The sequence below is a fragment of the Petromyzon marinus genome, unplaced genomic scaffold (genome assembly GCF_048934315.1).
Source record: "Petromyzon marinus isolate PM22_M1 ecotype Great Lakes invasive population unplaced genomic scaffold, UKy_Petmar_22M1.pri1.0 PM_G_Scaffold_56, whole genome shotgun sequence".
Taxonomy (NCBI): domain Eukaryota; kingdom Metazoa; phylum Chordata; class Hyperoartia; order Petromyzontiformes; family Petromyzontidae; genus Petromyzon; species Petromyzon marinus.
In genome coordinates, this window is record NW_027423009.1 from 947547 (window position 1) to 964075 (window position 16529).

General features: G+C 54.6%; 2 pseudogenes; both read right to left on the reverse strand.

Annotated features, from left to right (window-relative positions):
• Positions 1-305: 305 nt before the first annotated feature.
• Positions 306-2862, reverse strand: LOC142918172 (putative RNA-binding protein 46 pseudogene; annotated as a pseudogene).
• Positions 2863-3361: 499 nt separating this feature from the next.
• LOC142918171 (putative RNA-binding protein 46 pseudogene) lies at positions 3362-16420 on the reverse strand (annotated as a pseudogene).
• Positions 16421-16529: the final 109 nt, after the last annotated feature.

A 16529-nucleotide genomic window follows, 5' to 3' on the forward strand; every position in this document is an offset into this window, starting at 1 on the left:
GCTGACATGACAGGGTGACACCTGCTGACATAACAGGGTGACACCTGCTGACATGACAGGGTGACACCTGCTGGCCTGGCAAGGGCTTCACAGGTACGGCCACAGAGGTAACAACCAATCAGGGAAGGAGGCGCATCTGGGGCAAAGGCAACAGGTGGGGCTAGCCGAGTTACTCCGGTAACCTGCTCGAAAGGTTCCACGAGAGGGCGTGGCCGGAGGCGGGGCCTAACCACGCCTCTGGCCACGCCCTCTCGTGGAACCTGCTCGAAGGTTCCACGAGAGGGCGTGGACAGAGGCGGGGCCTAGTCACGCTTCTGGCCACGCCCTCTCGTGTAACCTGCTGGAAGGTTCCACGAGAGGGCGTGGCCGGAGGCGGGGCCTAGCCACGCCTCTGGCCACGCCCTCTCGTGGAACCTGCTGGAAGGTTCCATGAGAGGGCGTGGCCGGAGGCGGGACCTAGTCATGCCTCTGGCCACGCCCTCTCGTGTAACCTGCTGGAAGGTTCCACGAGAGGGTGTGGCCGGAGGCGGGGCCTAGCCACGCCTGGGGGGATATAAGGGGGAGCGGACCCGGAGCTCGGGGCTCGTGCGTGGGGTCCTGGGTCCTGGCGTGTTGCTGTTCGCCACGCCGCCAGCCGGAATCGTGGCCAAGAAGAGCCGGCACAGTCACGAGACGTTAACGTGGAAAGTCACTTGGTGAGACGTGCGGAGCGAGCGAGGTAGCGGCGCGTGGTCCGGTGAGAAGGAGCCAACGAGGACGTGTGTGGGGCGATGAGTCAAATGAAGTCAGGGGTGGTCCCCCCCCCCCCCCCCACGAGGGAAAAAGGAAAGGGGGCGGATGGCTGAAGGGAGAGCGGGCGGGAACGTGAACATGGAGAGTGAGTGGCCGGGCAATTTGCAGTTTGAACACCGCAATGGACGTGAGGTTCAGAGTGAACGCTAAGTGAGGGCTCGTGGGTAGAACATCGTCAGTGGTCTGACGAACGCCCCTGCAATGGACACATGTCATTACGGGTACACGTCGCTTTTGGTGCAGGTACAGCACGTGGCGACCACCTGCTGGGTTATGGGGAAGGAGCCAGGTTACGCCGAGAGGTCCTGGAAGAGGCGGCTGGAAGGCGGTGTCGCGGCAGGGGCTTGGCACATTCTCAGAGGATTCGCATTGCTGAGGATGTTGTAGGCGAGCTGACATGCCACCTCCCGTGCTCGCTCCTCGCTGGAGCTCAGAAATTCGGGGAAGATGCCGGTGCCTTCTCCCACCCCGGGAATCGACACCTTATAGAGGAGGCCCACGGGTATCCCGGGCTCCGAGTAAGCGTGCAGCTCGAATATTGGGTAGCTGATGCCGGCGGTCCGGCACAGCATCCGCAGCCGCACCTCCCACGACAGCACGGCCACCTCCGGCAGTGCCTCGAGAGCAATGGGCATGGGCCGCAGGTGGAGAGGTACCCACCACAGCTGCATGCGTGCCCCCCAGTCCCCAAATTGGCTGTGTGCGGCTTTGCCGGTGCCCGTGCACTCCGGCTGCAGCAGGTCTGGCACCGCCGCCTCCATCTCCACCGCCGCGGCCGCAGCCACCCGTTCCGGGATGGCCCAGTCCACCTTGATGGTCCGGCCCCATAGCTGCAAGTTGATTCGAAGGAGTTTGCTCCGGGCTATGGCGGCCGCGTGATGGCTCCCGTACTCGATGAACGCGTAGCCTCGGTTGAGGGTTTTGTCCCAGCAACAGACGCTCATCGTGACGTCCACCACGCCCTCCGTGGCACCGCTCATCACCATCATCACCTCTGCTCGCTTCTTGTCCTTTGGCAGCCCCCCAATGAAGAGGCGGCGATTGTCCACGCTGATGCAGACTGCAATGCGGCGTCCGGGACGGATCTCGAATTTGTCGAGTTTCTTGACGGCATCCGTGGCTTGGGCGAGCGTGGCGTAGGTAGCGAACGCATAGCCGCGGGTCTCTCCGCTATAATCCATCATGAGGCGGAGCTGGTAGAGCTTCCCCACCATCTCCAGCACGGGCACCAGCTCATCCTCGTAGAGGTCGCGCGGGATCCTCCCCAGAAACACCTCGCAGCCATGGGCGGGAGGGGGCCCCTGCCAGTCGGGCGGCGGTCCGAACTTCCTCTGTCCGTTCTCCTGGACGATGCTGTACCCCGTGCGCAACATGAGGACCGGCAGGACCTTCATACAGGCCATGCCGAGCACCGATGGTTTGGCTACTACGGTGGTGCTGGGGCAGCACCTTGGGGCCCGGTGGAGCCCTTGACACTCCGCGCGGTCGCCTCGTGCCGACAAAGCCACGGGGGGAATCAGCTCCTGAAAAGCCAAATCCCCGGCAGGAACTCGCTCGGCCCAAACCTACAGGCCAACAGTGAAGAGAGGAAGAGAGAGAGAGAGTGGAGACGGATGGAGAAAGAGAGACGCGTTTGTTCGGTCCATGGGCCTAAATGTGACATTAGCGTAGCCTGTGCAGTATGCATACAGCGCTTTTGTCAATCCACTGCTGGATGAAGCCCTCCCCCACATTGCGCAGAGGAGACAGGAAACACAAACTCACACGGTTCCCGGCATGCGTTTGTTTGTCCTCGGAAATGTTCACCGAGCGACACCTGCTGACATGACAGGGTGACACCTGCTGAAATGACAGGGTGACACCTGCTGACATCACAGGGTGACACCTGCTGACATCACAGGGTGACACCTGCTGACATCACAGGGTGACACCTGCTGACATCACAGGGTGACACCTGCTGACATGACAGGGTGACACCTGCTGACATGACAGGGTGACACCTGCTGACATAACAGGGTGACACCTGCTGACATGACAGGGTGACACCTGCTGACATCACAGGGTGACACCTGCTGACATGACAGGGTGACACCTGCTGACATAACAGGGTGACACCTGCTGACATGACAGGGTGACACCTGCTGGCCTGGCAAGGGCTTCACAGGTACGGCCACAGAGGTAACAACCAATCAGGGAAGGAGGCGCATCTGGGGCAAAGGCAACAGGTGGGGCTAGCCGAGTTACTCCGTTAACCTGCTCGAAAGGTTCCACGAGAGGGCGTGGCCGGAGGCGGGGCCTAGCCACGCCTCTGGCCACGCCCTCTCGTGGAACCTGCTCGAAGGTTCCACGAGAGGGCGTGGACAGAGGCGGGGCCTAGTCACGCTTCTGGCCACGCCCTCTCGTGTAACCTGCTGGAAGGTTCCACGAGAGGGCGTGGCCGGAGGCGGGGCCTAGCCACGCCTCTGGCCACGCCCTCTCGTGGAATCTGCTGGAAGGTTCCACGAGAGGGCGTGGCCGGAGGCGGGACCTAGTCATGCCTCTGGCCACGCCCTCTCGTGTAACCTGCTGGAAGGTTCCACGAGAGGGCGTGGCCGGAGGCGGGGCCTAGCCACGCCTGGGGGGATATAAGGGGGAGCGGACCCGGAGCTCGGGGCTCGTGCGTGGGGTCCTGGGTCTTGGCGTGTCGCCGTTCGCCACGCCGCCAGCCGGAATCGTGGCCAAGAAGAGCCGGCACAGTCACGAGACGTTAACGTGGAAAGTCACTTGGTGAGACGTGCGGAGCGAGCGAGGTAGCGGCGCGTGGTCCGGTGAGAAGGAGCCAACGAGGACGTGTGTGGGGCGATGAGTCAAATGAAGTCAGGGGTGGTCCCCCCCCCCCCCCACGAGGGAAAAAGGAAAGGGGGCGGATGGCTGAAGGGAGAGCGGGCGGGAACGTGAACATGGAGAGTGAGTGGCCGGGCAATTTGCAGTTTGAACACCGCAATGGACGTGAGGTTCAGAGTGAACGCTAAGTGAGGGCTCGTGGGTAGAACATCGTCAGTGGTCTGACGAACGCCCCTGCAATGGACACATGTCATTACGGGTACACGTCGCTTTTGGTGCAGGTACAGCACGTGGCGACCACCTGCTGGGTTATGGGGAAGGAGCCAGGTTACGCCGAGAGGTCCTGGAAGAGGCGGCTGGAAGGCGGTGTCGCGGCAGGGACTTGGCACATTCTCAGAGGATTCGCATTGCTGAGGATGTTGTAGGCGAGCTGACATGCCACCTCCCGTGCTCGCTCCTCGCTGGAGCTCAGAAATTCGGGGAAGATGCCGGTGCCTTCTCCCACCCCGGGAATCGACACCTTATAGAGGAGGCCCACGGGTATCCCGGGCTCCGAGTAAGCGTGCAGCTCGAAGATTGGGTAGCTGATGCCGGCGGTCCGGCACAGCATCCGCAGCCGCACCTCCCACGACAGCATGGCCACCTCCGGCAGCGCCTCGAGAGCAATGGGCATGGGCCGCAGGTGGAGAGGTACCCACCACAGCTGCATGCGTGCCCCCCAGTCCCCAAATTGGCTGTGTGCGGCTTTGCCGGTGCCCGTGCACTCCGGCTGCAGCAGGTCTGGCACCGCTGGCTCCATCTCCACCGCCGCGGCCGCAGCCACCCGTTCCGGGATGGCCCAGTCCACCTTGATGGTCCGGCCCCATAGCTGCAAGTTGATTCGAAGGAGTTTGCTCCGGGCTATGGCGGCCGCGTGATGGCTCCCGTACTCGATGAACGCGTAGCCTCGGTTGAGGGTTTTGTCCCAGCAACAGACGCTCATGGTGACGTCCACCACGCCCTCCGTGGCACAGCTCATCACCATCATCACCTCCGCTCGCTTCTTGTCCTTTGGCAGCCCCCCAATGAAGAGGCGGCGATTGTCCACGCTGATGCAGACTGCAATGCGGCGTCCGGGACGGATCTCGAATTTGTTGAGTTTCTTGACGGCATCCGTGGCTTGGGCGAGCGTCGCGTAGGTAGCGAACGCATAGCCGCGGGTCTCTCCGCTATAATCCATCATGAGGCGGAGCTGGTAGAGCTTCCCCACCATCTCCAGCACGGGCACCAGCTCATCCTCGTAGAGGTCGCGCGGGATCCCCCCCAGAAACACCTCGCAGCCATGGGCGGGAGGGGGCCCCTGCCAGTCGGGCGGCGGTCCGAACTTCCTCTGTCTGCTCTCCTGGACGATGCTGTACCCCGTGCGCAACATGAGGTCCAGCAGGACCTTCATGCAGGCCATGCCTAGCACCGATGGTTTGGCTACTACGGTGGTGCTGGGGCAGCGCCTTGGGGCCCGGTGGAGCCCTTGACACTCCGCGCGGTCGCCTCGTGCCGACAAAGCCACGGGGGGAATCAGCTCCTGAAAAGCCAAATCCCCGGCAGGAACTCGCTCGGCCCAAACCTACAGGCCAGCAGTGAAGAGAGGAAGAGAGAGAGAGTGGAGACGGATGGAGAAAGAGAGACGCGTTTGTTCTGTCCATGGGCCTAAATGTGTCGTTAGCGTAGCCTGTGCAGTATGCATACAGCGCTTTTGTCAATCCACTGCTCGATGAAGCCCTCCCCCACATTGCGCAGAGGAAACAAGAAACACAAACTCACACGGTTCCCGGCATGCGTTTGTTTGTCCTCGGAAATGTTCACCGAGCGATGAGTTTGCGTTTCGAGCGGCATTTGACTTCGCGCGGTGAACTTCGCCCGTGATGACATCACTGGGCACGACAGGAGAGGTCGGCACTGACTTTTAGCGCCGTTTTTTTTCTCCCCATCCAATAGTCCATGAGACGCTTCAAAATGAGACCGTTTTGCCGGTATCAAAGTATGACAAAATAAGAATAGATTTGATCCTTTTTTGGCAATAAACCGGGTGTTTAGATGTTCAAACACCAAACAGAAACCTTCTTCAATGAATCTTAAGATCTGTTTTATTGCCAGAAAGGATACAACCTATTCATATTTTTTCATAGCCCATGAGATGTCTCCTTTGTCGGTACCACGTGAGGTGGCCTAAATTGAGCAGTTTCAATTTCTCTACGTGGCCAGTGATAAACAAATGCAATAAGTGAGACTATCAAGTAATTTACTTTCATTTTCCATCCAAATAAATGGGTACGACTTAAGTTTTGCTACCTTAGGTGGTACCGAGTTCTGCTCTGGACCATGAGTGGGCCGTTTAATCAATTTTGGCCAGTTTTCAACATTGTTAGGTCCCTAACAGCAACAGAGCTGTTGTACTACAATTGTGTTCATATTGGATCATCTTTACAACAGAGCAGACATGCAGACAGAGCTAATGCTTAATGCTTTCAAACCCTCATTGTTGAAATGTGAGTTTACTTGCAAATGGAAGCACAGTCCCAAATCATGACCGCAGAATGGTTGGAGCGAGTTGTTGGGGAGGGTGGTGGGTCTGGGGTTGAATTGCCATCATCAAAGCAGCACACGCCCCCCACCTTATGAACCACACAGAGTAATCACGCGAGCCAGACGTTGTATAGAAATGATTATTGTTGTTAGTGTAGCGTTCACCAAAACGATCCAGCATATGTTTTATTTGGTCACGCCATTCATATTCAGATATTCATTTTGCTTGTGTTTCAGAGTGGGCCGATTCATCTTTGATCTCATGAAGATGCCAAATCGCAAATAGGTTTTGATCAAGTTGCTAAAAGGATACAATTTTTAAATGGATATTTTAAATCAATGGAGTGCATGTTTTACAATTCACGCAGCTCAATAACGAAATAAATTATATCGCATGGTTTTAATTAAGTAAAATATTTTATATATATGAATTTATAAATGTGTCATGAATTATGGTGATGAATTTTGATTTGACCATCTCTTAAATAACCGCAGTTATAATTAGAGCTGGGATATCATCATATTTCTCAAGTCGTCGATCACTCAACCAAATATATCGGTTTCATTACTCGACAAATTGGAAAATAATTAGTTTTTTTTTAAAATGTGTCCGCATATGTGCCACTGGATGGGAGGTTATGGGCGCGGCATAATCAGTTGTATCATGCCGCGCGTGGCTTGTAGGGGGTTTCCTACCTTCGGGAAGCGTGACGCTGAAACGGTCGCTGTTTTTTAATCCACCCGAGTTACTGACCACGCGTTCCTCTGGTTAAGGAACCTTCACGCAAACTGCGGTCATCCTCGCAGTGCCTTTTGGCTCAGCCACCGAACAAAGACGGTCACGGTGTCGCACGCTGTCAGGTGTGTTTCTGCAGCCGCCTGGAATACTTTTTATTACTATATTAGGAAGCCACTGGAGCTATGCACATTCACATCTAGATTTAAAACTCATTTCTTTAGAACTGCTTTTTGTGTTCTAAGCTCTTTCGGTAAAGTCATGTTGAAGGGAAACAATAAAATAATAAAATATATAAAACACAATAAAAATTCTCACGACGTTTCGACCATAACACAAACGGTCATCATGATTTTTATTGTTTTATATATATTTTATTACTTTATTGTTTCCCTTCAACGTGACTTTACCGAAAGAGCTAAGAATATGAATTTCTGCAGTCACGAAAGCTTTAAATCAAAATGTAACTGCTTTGTGTTTAGTCTTTCGTCCTTCCCCCACATCTCTGATTGGCACGGTTAACTACCGTACAGCGTGAAAGAAGTTCAACAACATACATGCACACAAAAGTTATAAGTCAATTCACATAATCGACTAATCATATCAGCTCCTAGCTATATTGCACTCTTTGTAGGTGAGTAGGTCGGTAGCTGCACTACTGTTGTGACATTGCCTACACGATTAACTCTGCGGTGGCGAATAGCGTGAATGGTGTGTGTGTGTGATAATTATACATGACGACAGTGGTGTAGCTTGTACAGAATAAGTTAACACGATTTTTAATTTAGAGAGCATCTACATGCAACCGAATCTCACGACGCTATACCACAACAGACGCGTGCACCTAACCGGTAACAACGAGGCGTGATATTTGTCCGGTATTTTAAGAGAGAGACGGCCATAGGCAGAGAAGAGGAGGAAATGTATTTAGCTTGGACGTGGACAGATGGTTGAGGGAAGTAAGTTCCAGATCTTGGAGGCAGCAAGAGGAGAAGGCGAAGCAAAAGACGAACCGAGGGTTGACCTCTACACAAGGAGAAGGTCAACTCGCTGCTTCGATCAGAAACCTTCGGCTCCTGCGGCACAGAGCGCACGGAGGCGGTGCCTGGTGTAAGAGGGGAGATGAGGCTTGCACGTTGGAACTGGCGACAGTTGAATCCATATTCAGAGACGTTCGATTTGTGTACAGGATACATCACGTGAGAGCCCGGAGTGCAGCGGAGGGGGGCGAGGCTGATTCATTCGGCCTCAGAGGAACGCCGTGACCCTCAACCGGTCCGTCATCAGTCTCAGCCATGGTCTATCCGCTGCGGGGTGAAGGGCACCCCCCTTGTCAGTCGCTCTTGGTACTGCAAGGGCCACGTTACACTTCACTCCTGCGTCACGAAGCGATCCCGTAGCGCCGTCTCTACACGGGTTGGGCCAGACGTGGGCAAAGGACGGCCCGTTGGGCTTTTTAATCCGGCCTGCCGAACTTGTCCAAATATTATTGTTTTTGTTGTTAAATTAAATTTTACCTTTCTCCTGTAATGCCCCCGTTTCCCAGATTAGACGGCGCACTTTGACCGGGAGTGCGGTAATTGTTTTGGGCGCAGGCCTCAGACGTTTTCGTGATGTTTGATCAGTCACGTTACGACACGTTTTTGTGTCGTTCATGTTCATGCAATTTGTTAAAATTGCCTTGCAAATGAATGCTTTGCTACCTGTTAAAGGCCAAATCCTTCCACATAATGATTTTTAACGCCGTCATTTATATTTAGTTCACACAAACGCTCCGTCCGTCTGTTCCTGGCCCGGCACCCTCTTGTCAAATTTTAGAACCCATTGGTGGCACCGTGAGTCAAGAAATCTGCCCACCCCTGGGTTGGACTCTCGGGCGCGTTCTGCGTTCCTCTGGCTGCCACTCGGACTGGAAGAGTCACACTCCGACTCGGTGCATCACACAGCCTTGAGAACAACGTTTAAACTATATTCTTAGCTCTTTCGCTAAAGTCACGTTGAAGGAGAAACAATAAAATAATATTGTTTTATAAATATTATGAGACCTCCTTTGCCAGTAACAAGATATAGGAATAGGTTTTACCCTTTTAACTGGCACAAAAACTGACACCTTTATTCAAGGCATCATGTTTGCAATAACCACAACACAAGCAGTCAAAATGCAAACAAAAAAGACAACTCTGATAATAATATTGGCACTGTCCTTGAATTTGATTGGTCCACACCCAAGACGGCTTTTCTTAGAGCCCAGTCTCCACTGGTGTTGGACCAGAAGACGCCAAAATTCAAGGACAGTGCATATTATTATCAGAGTTGTCTTTTTTGTTTGCATTTTGACTGCTTGTGTTGTGGTTATTGCAAACATGATGCCTTGAATAATGGTGTCAGTTTTTGTGTCAGTTAAAAGGGTAAAACCTATTCCTATATGTTTTATATATATGTTATTATTTTACTGTTTCTCTTCAATGTGACTTTACCTGAAAGAGCTGAGAATATGAATTACTGCAGTCACGAAAGCTTTAAATCAAAATGTAACGTTTAAACTATTTCGTGGAAGTAAGTTGTTTTTGCTCTTGTCAGTAGCCGTATCTCTACACCTTGCAATGTCCTGCAACTGGCGGCGGCCTTGGGCTGCGGTCGTCTTTGCAACAGAGCTGCACTAAGCTCAGTGGGCCTCTTCAGCAGCTGCTGAGACTCAAGTCTGTAACGTGGATGAAGCAGCGGTGCAGTGGTTAGAACACTGAGCCATGACCCCATCCACCTGAGTTTAACTCCCACAATGGATAACATCAGTGGCCAATTACATAGGAACCTTGCCCTGTTCTGTCCCACCCGACATCCCCACCACCACCACCAACATCAACATCACCACCACCACCACCACCAACATCATCACCACCACCGCCATCATCACCACCAACATCACCGCCAACATCACCACCACCAACATCACCACCACCAACATCACCACCAACATCACCATCACCACCACCACCAACATCACCACCACCAACATCACCACCACCACATCACCACCACCACCAACATCACCATCACCACCACCAACATCACCACCACCAACATCACCAACATCACCACCATCAACATCATCACCACCAACATCACCACCACCAACATCACCACCACCATCGCCACCACCAACATCACCACCACCACCACCAACATCACCACCACCACCAACATCACCACCATCACCACCACCATCACCACCACCAACATCACCACCACCACCATCACCACCAACATCACCATCACCACCACCACCAACATCACCATCAGCACCAACATCACCACCACCAACATCACCACCACCAACATCACCATCAACATCACCACCACCACCAACATCACCAGCACCACCAACATCACCATCACCACCACCAACATCACCACCACCAACATCACCACCACCAACATCACCACCAACATCACCACCACCACCAACATCACCACCAACATCACCACCACCAACATCACCACCACCACCACCACCACCAACATCACCACCACCACCAACATCACCACCACCAACATCACCACCACCATCAACATCACCACCAACATCATCACCACCACCAACACCATCACCACCACCACCACCAACATCACCACCACCACCAACATCACCACCACCAACATTACCACCACCAACATTACCACCACTAACATCACCACCAACATCACCACCACCACCACCAACATCACCACCACCAACATCACCACCACCACCACCAACATCACCACCACCACCAACATCACCACCAACACCACCACCACCACCAACATCACCACCACCAACATCCCCACCACCACCAACATCACCACCACCACCACCAACATCACCACCACCAACATCACCACCACCACCATCACCACCACCACCACCACCAACATCACCACCACCAACATCACCACCACCAACAACACCACCACCAACAACACCACCAACACCACCAACATCACCACCAACATCACCACCACCAACATCACCACCACCATCATCACCACCACCAACATCCCCACGACCACCAACATCACCACCATCACCACCAACATCACCACCACCACCAACATCACGACCACCACCAACATCACCACCACCATCACCACCATCACCACCACCATCACCACCACCATCACCACTACCAACATCATCACCACCAACATCACCACCACCAACATCACCACCAACACCACCACCAACACCACCACCATCACCACCACCACCAACATCACCACCACCACCATCAACACCACCACCAACATCACCAACATCACCACCACTAACATCACCATCACCACCACCAACATCACCACCACCACCACCATCACCACCACCAACATCACCACCACCATCACCACCACCAACATCACCACCACCATCACCACCACCATCACCACCACCATCACCAACACCAACATCACCACCAACACCACCACCATCACCAACATCACCACCACCACCATCACCACCACCACCAACATCACCAACATCACCACCACTAACATCACCATCACCACCACCAACAACAACAACAACCGCCATTCGCCACTAAGTGGCGGTGACGTCACCACGACGCTTGTGCCAGGCTATGTGCACCTAGAGGCCACGTGAAGTGTCGAACGCCCGCTGGCAGGAGGTCACGGGCAGACCCAGCAGGTGCCACGGGTCGACTGACTGAGATGACTGGCTGATGCACCACCTGTGCCCCCTACTGTGCCAGCCTGCTGTGCTTTAGCCACCCGGCGCTCCGCTCGTTGTTGTGAGCGTCGCTCCTCCGCCCTCCGTTGTTGTTGGAGGGCGACTGCCTCCAACTGCCCAGTAGCATCCTTCACGAGCCTCCTCCACAGAGGCCGATCTTGACACCGCTGGTACCAGTCATCGGCAAGTCCACTCAGCTCCACGTCCTCCTGTACCACATCACTCCATCTCTTCTCTAGCCCGTGCCGCGCCCGCTTAGCCCCCTCAATCCGGCCAAACAAAAGCTGTTTCGGCATGCTGTGGCTGGGCATGCGGGCTACATGACCCAGCCATCGCAGCCTTGCCTGCCGGAGGAGCTCACCGATGGGACCCTGCCCAGATCTTTCAAGGATTTGTGAGCTCCTCACACAATCCAGTCTGGTTAAACCCAGGATGGATCGTAGACAGGCCAGCCTAAATGTTTCTAACCGGCGAAGATGTTCCATTAGGGGGGTCCACGTTTCACAAGCGTAGAGAAGGGAGGGAATGACCGTGGCCGAGAAGACCTGAAGCTTAGTGCGGAGCGACAGACCAGGTAGCTTCCACACAGCGTTACGCAACCGATGAAAAGATATTGCCGCTCGACTGATTCGGAGTGAGACCTCTGCTGTTAAACTGGAGCCAGTCATAAGCACACTGCCCAGGTATGGGAAACTCTCCACTCTCTCCACAACTGCCCCATCACCGATTGGGAGTTGTGGGGGTGGAGTGTCCGATGGTACAAAATACCCAGGCAGGTGCTTAGTTTTGGTGGGGCTGATGGTAAGGCCCCACCTCTTAGTGGCACGCTCCAGTCTCAGCAGCAGCGTCTCCAACTCCTCCTCTGACTGAGCAGCTATTACCAAGTCATCAGCATACATAACGTGGTTGAGCAATAGGGAGCCATCCCTTGACCGCACCCGGGCATTGATTAGCCTCCCATTATATCTGTACCATATGGAGATTCCCCCGGTACAGCTATTGAAGGCTTCACGAACTACGTGGTCAAAATAGATGTTAAATAATGTGGGAGCCAGAGGACATCCCTGTCGCACCCCAAGGTGTACAGGGAATGGCTCTGACTCCCGGCCACGTAGTTTTACCCGGGCCCGCTCACCATCATGAAGGTCCTTAATGATCGTGAGCAGAGGGTCAGGTACTCCAAAAGCACGAAGAATGACCCAGAGCCCAGGCCTACTGATGGTATCATAGGCCTTGACCAGGTCAATAAAGCAGAGATGTAGGTCTTGTTGGAATTCCCTACACCTCTGCTGTAGCAGACGGACAGAAAATATGGCATCTGTGCAGGACCGCCCTTTCCTGAAACCGCATTGGGGCTCCGCAAGCCTCTCCTCAGCGTGCCTGGCAAGGCGATGCTGAATAATCCTTGCCAGGACCTTTCCCGGCACACTGAGCAGTGAGATGCCCCTGTAGTTGTTACAGTCTGTGCGATCCCCCTTCTTAAAAAGGGGGACCACCAGGGCATCCTTCCAATCCTGCGGAACCCATCCAGTGGTCCAGACTGTTGTTATGATGTCATATAGGGCAGTCTGTGCACAAACGCCACCCTCCCTCAGCATTTCGCTTGGGAGATCATCTCTGCCCGCTGCCTTTCCTGGTCTCAGACTCCGGATCGCCTTCAATACTTCCTCAGCAGATGGCACCTCAGCCAGCCACTCACAGGGGGTGACTTCATCCAATATTTGAGGCACCGCAGCCTCAGCAGGGTCATCCTCACTTTGTGCCACGATGTTTTCCTGGCTGAGGGATTTTCCCTCCCCCAGGACCTCACAGAAATGCTCAGCAAATCTGCAAACCTGTTCCTGGGGGTCGGAAATTGGATCACCGTTTTTTCCCCTAATGATGGTAATAGGTGTGGCGCTGCAGGTTACTTTTTTGATGGAGTTAAATAGAGATTTGTGATCACGGGCCACTGAGGCAGACTCCATCTCCTCAGCAACCCGCGACCACCACCCATCCTTGCAGCGCCTCACGGCTCTCCGAACCTCCGAGCGAAGGCTGCGGTAAGCCTCCTCATTCTCTGACGTGGGATTCTGTAGCCGATGACAGTGGGCCTGTCGCTTTTTCTCAACCATCCTGAACAACTCCTCTGTCATCCAGGGTGTCTGGGGAGGTCTGGACCGCGTACCCAAAGCAGCCATTGCAGCTGCATGAGTCACAGTCCTAAACCTCGCCCATTTACCCTCGACATCAGGAGGAGTCGGGGACGATGCCAATCCCAGCTGCAAGCGATGATGAAATTCTCGCTTGCAACTTTCATCAGATAACTGAGACCAGGCCACTTTAGGTTGGAATGGGGTCCTGGGTGTACACCCACCACCGGAGTGGAAGAATGGCAGGCGCATCTTACAGATGACTAGTCGATGGTCAGAGGGCAGATCAGCTCCACGGTAGGTCCTGGTGTCAAGGACATGGGTTCGCATTCGCTGGTCCGTCACTATGTAGTCCAGCAGATGTTCTTGCTTGGACCCGGCATGCATCCATGATGTTGTGTGGATGCGCCGATGCCGGAACAGCGTGTTGGTAATTACAAGCCCATGGGCTGCACAAAAATCTAGCAGCCTCCTACCGTTGTTATTGAGCTGATCTGGCCCATGCCCTCCAATCACTCCAGACCAGGTGCCAGTATCATGACCAACTCGGGCATTGAAGTCACCCAACATGATGACTCTATCCCGAGGGGCCACTTTAGCCAGCACCTGTGACAGGAGGTCATAGAAGGCATCTGACTCATCGGCTTTGCCTGCATCCCTCCACGGATGTTCATCTTCGGTGGGGGCATAAGTAACCACGACCACCATTCCTCGCCTCCGGTTGATGGGAAGGCGAGCCCAAAGTAGCCTGGGGCTTACAGCTTCCCACACCTCACCGCCACGCTCCCACGCCCCCTTCATTCTTTTGTTCAAAAGAAGACCCACACCCTGTTGTTTGGCAGTCTGCTGCCCCGAGTAGAGGACTGTCCACCCCTCATGGTGGCAGGAGCCAGAGCCGGTCCACCGGACCTCCTGAATGCCGCATAGATCCAGGCGGTACCGGTCCAGCTCCCGACAGAGGAGTGGCAGCCTCTCATCTGCAGTGAGCGTTCGAACGTTCCACGTGGCCACCCGTAGTGGCTTTTCGTTGTTTCTGGAGTAGCCCCGAGGGTAGGTATTCAATCTCCTGGCTCCGCCAATTGGGGTTTGGCCAGGAGACGTCATAGACGCCTGGCCCCCCGGGGCCTCCGGCACAAGCTTAGTTGTTACATATTTCAGTTTAATTCGTGGTTTCGTGGTAATTAATTGAAGGTGGAGGGGTTACCAGCCCCTCGCACCCATCCAGAGCCCCCGTGTAGCCCCTGTGGTGGACACACATGCCATGAGGGGAGGAGCCAATCAAAATTGGATCTCCCCCCACAGCGCTGTCCACGACAGAGTTGCCCGTCCGGCACCGCGAGGAGGTAGGGGGTTGTTTTGCCGGACACCACCAACATCACCACCACCATCACCACCACCAACATCACCACCACCATCACCACCACCACCATCACCACCACCAACATCACCACCACCACCACCAACATCACCACCACCATCACCACTACCAACATCACCACCAACATTCCCACCACCACCATCACCACCAACATCACCACCACCAACATCACCACCAACATCACCACCACCACCAACATCACCACCACCAACACCACCACCACCAACATCACCACCACCATCACCACCACCAACATCACCACCAACATCCCCACCACCACCAACATCACCACCACCATCACCACCACCAACATCACCACCAAAATCACAATCACCACCAACATCACCACCACCATCATCACCATCACCACCACCATCACCACCACCACCATCAACATCACCACCATCACCACCACCATCACCACCACCACCACCATCACCACCAACATCACCACCACCATCACCACCATCACCATCACCACCATCACCACCACCACCACCAACAACACCACCACCAACATCACCACCACCACCAACATCACCACCACCAACATCACCACCATCACCATCACCACCATCACCACCACCACCACCAACAACAACACCACCACCAACATCACCACCACCATCACCACCACCAACAACATCACCACCAACACCACCAACATCACCACCACCAACACCACCACCATCACCACCACCACCATCAAAGACAAACTATAGAGATGCCCCCCCCCCCCCACCGTACGAGCCCTGGAACGAGACCCTTGGGGGGCGAGCCGCTGTTCAGTCTCCAGCAGCAGCAGCTGCTGCCGTGTGGCGCACGATGGGGTGACCAAGCGCCTGAGCGCGCGCCCGCCTTTGTCTCCCCAGCGAGCCCCAGGCGGCCAACATCGCCACCCTGGGCCGGGTGAGCAATCTAGCCGAGACCGGCGACACTCCCGGGGACCAGGCCTCACTACGGCACTTACCGGCGCAAAGCTCCGTAGGTGTCTGGGGGAGGGGTCTTGATGAGGTTACACACGAAACTGTTTCCTAGTGCGCTGGTGGAAGAGGAGGTCGCTTATGTCCGACGTTCCGTGTCACTACCACGGACGGGTGACTTGCGCGCGTGCCTGTGATCGCGTCAGAGGCCTTAGCTTGACGCTTTCAGAAAACGTAGCGCGGATAGGCGATCACGTGTTTAGCGAGGCTGAGATTCCGTAGAACTGATAAGCACTGCCCGTAGACTCAGCACTGCCCATAGACTCATCACTGCCCATTCACTAGGAGACAGAAAACCCCAATAAGCTGAAATAGAAACCGAATAAACTTAGAGAGAGACCCGCGAAACGTAAAAAGCTATTGAATGCATGGCTGTGTGTGCTGCTTTGCATTGTCGTAG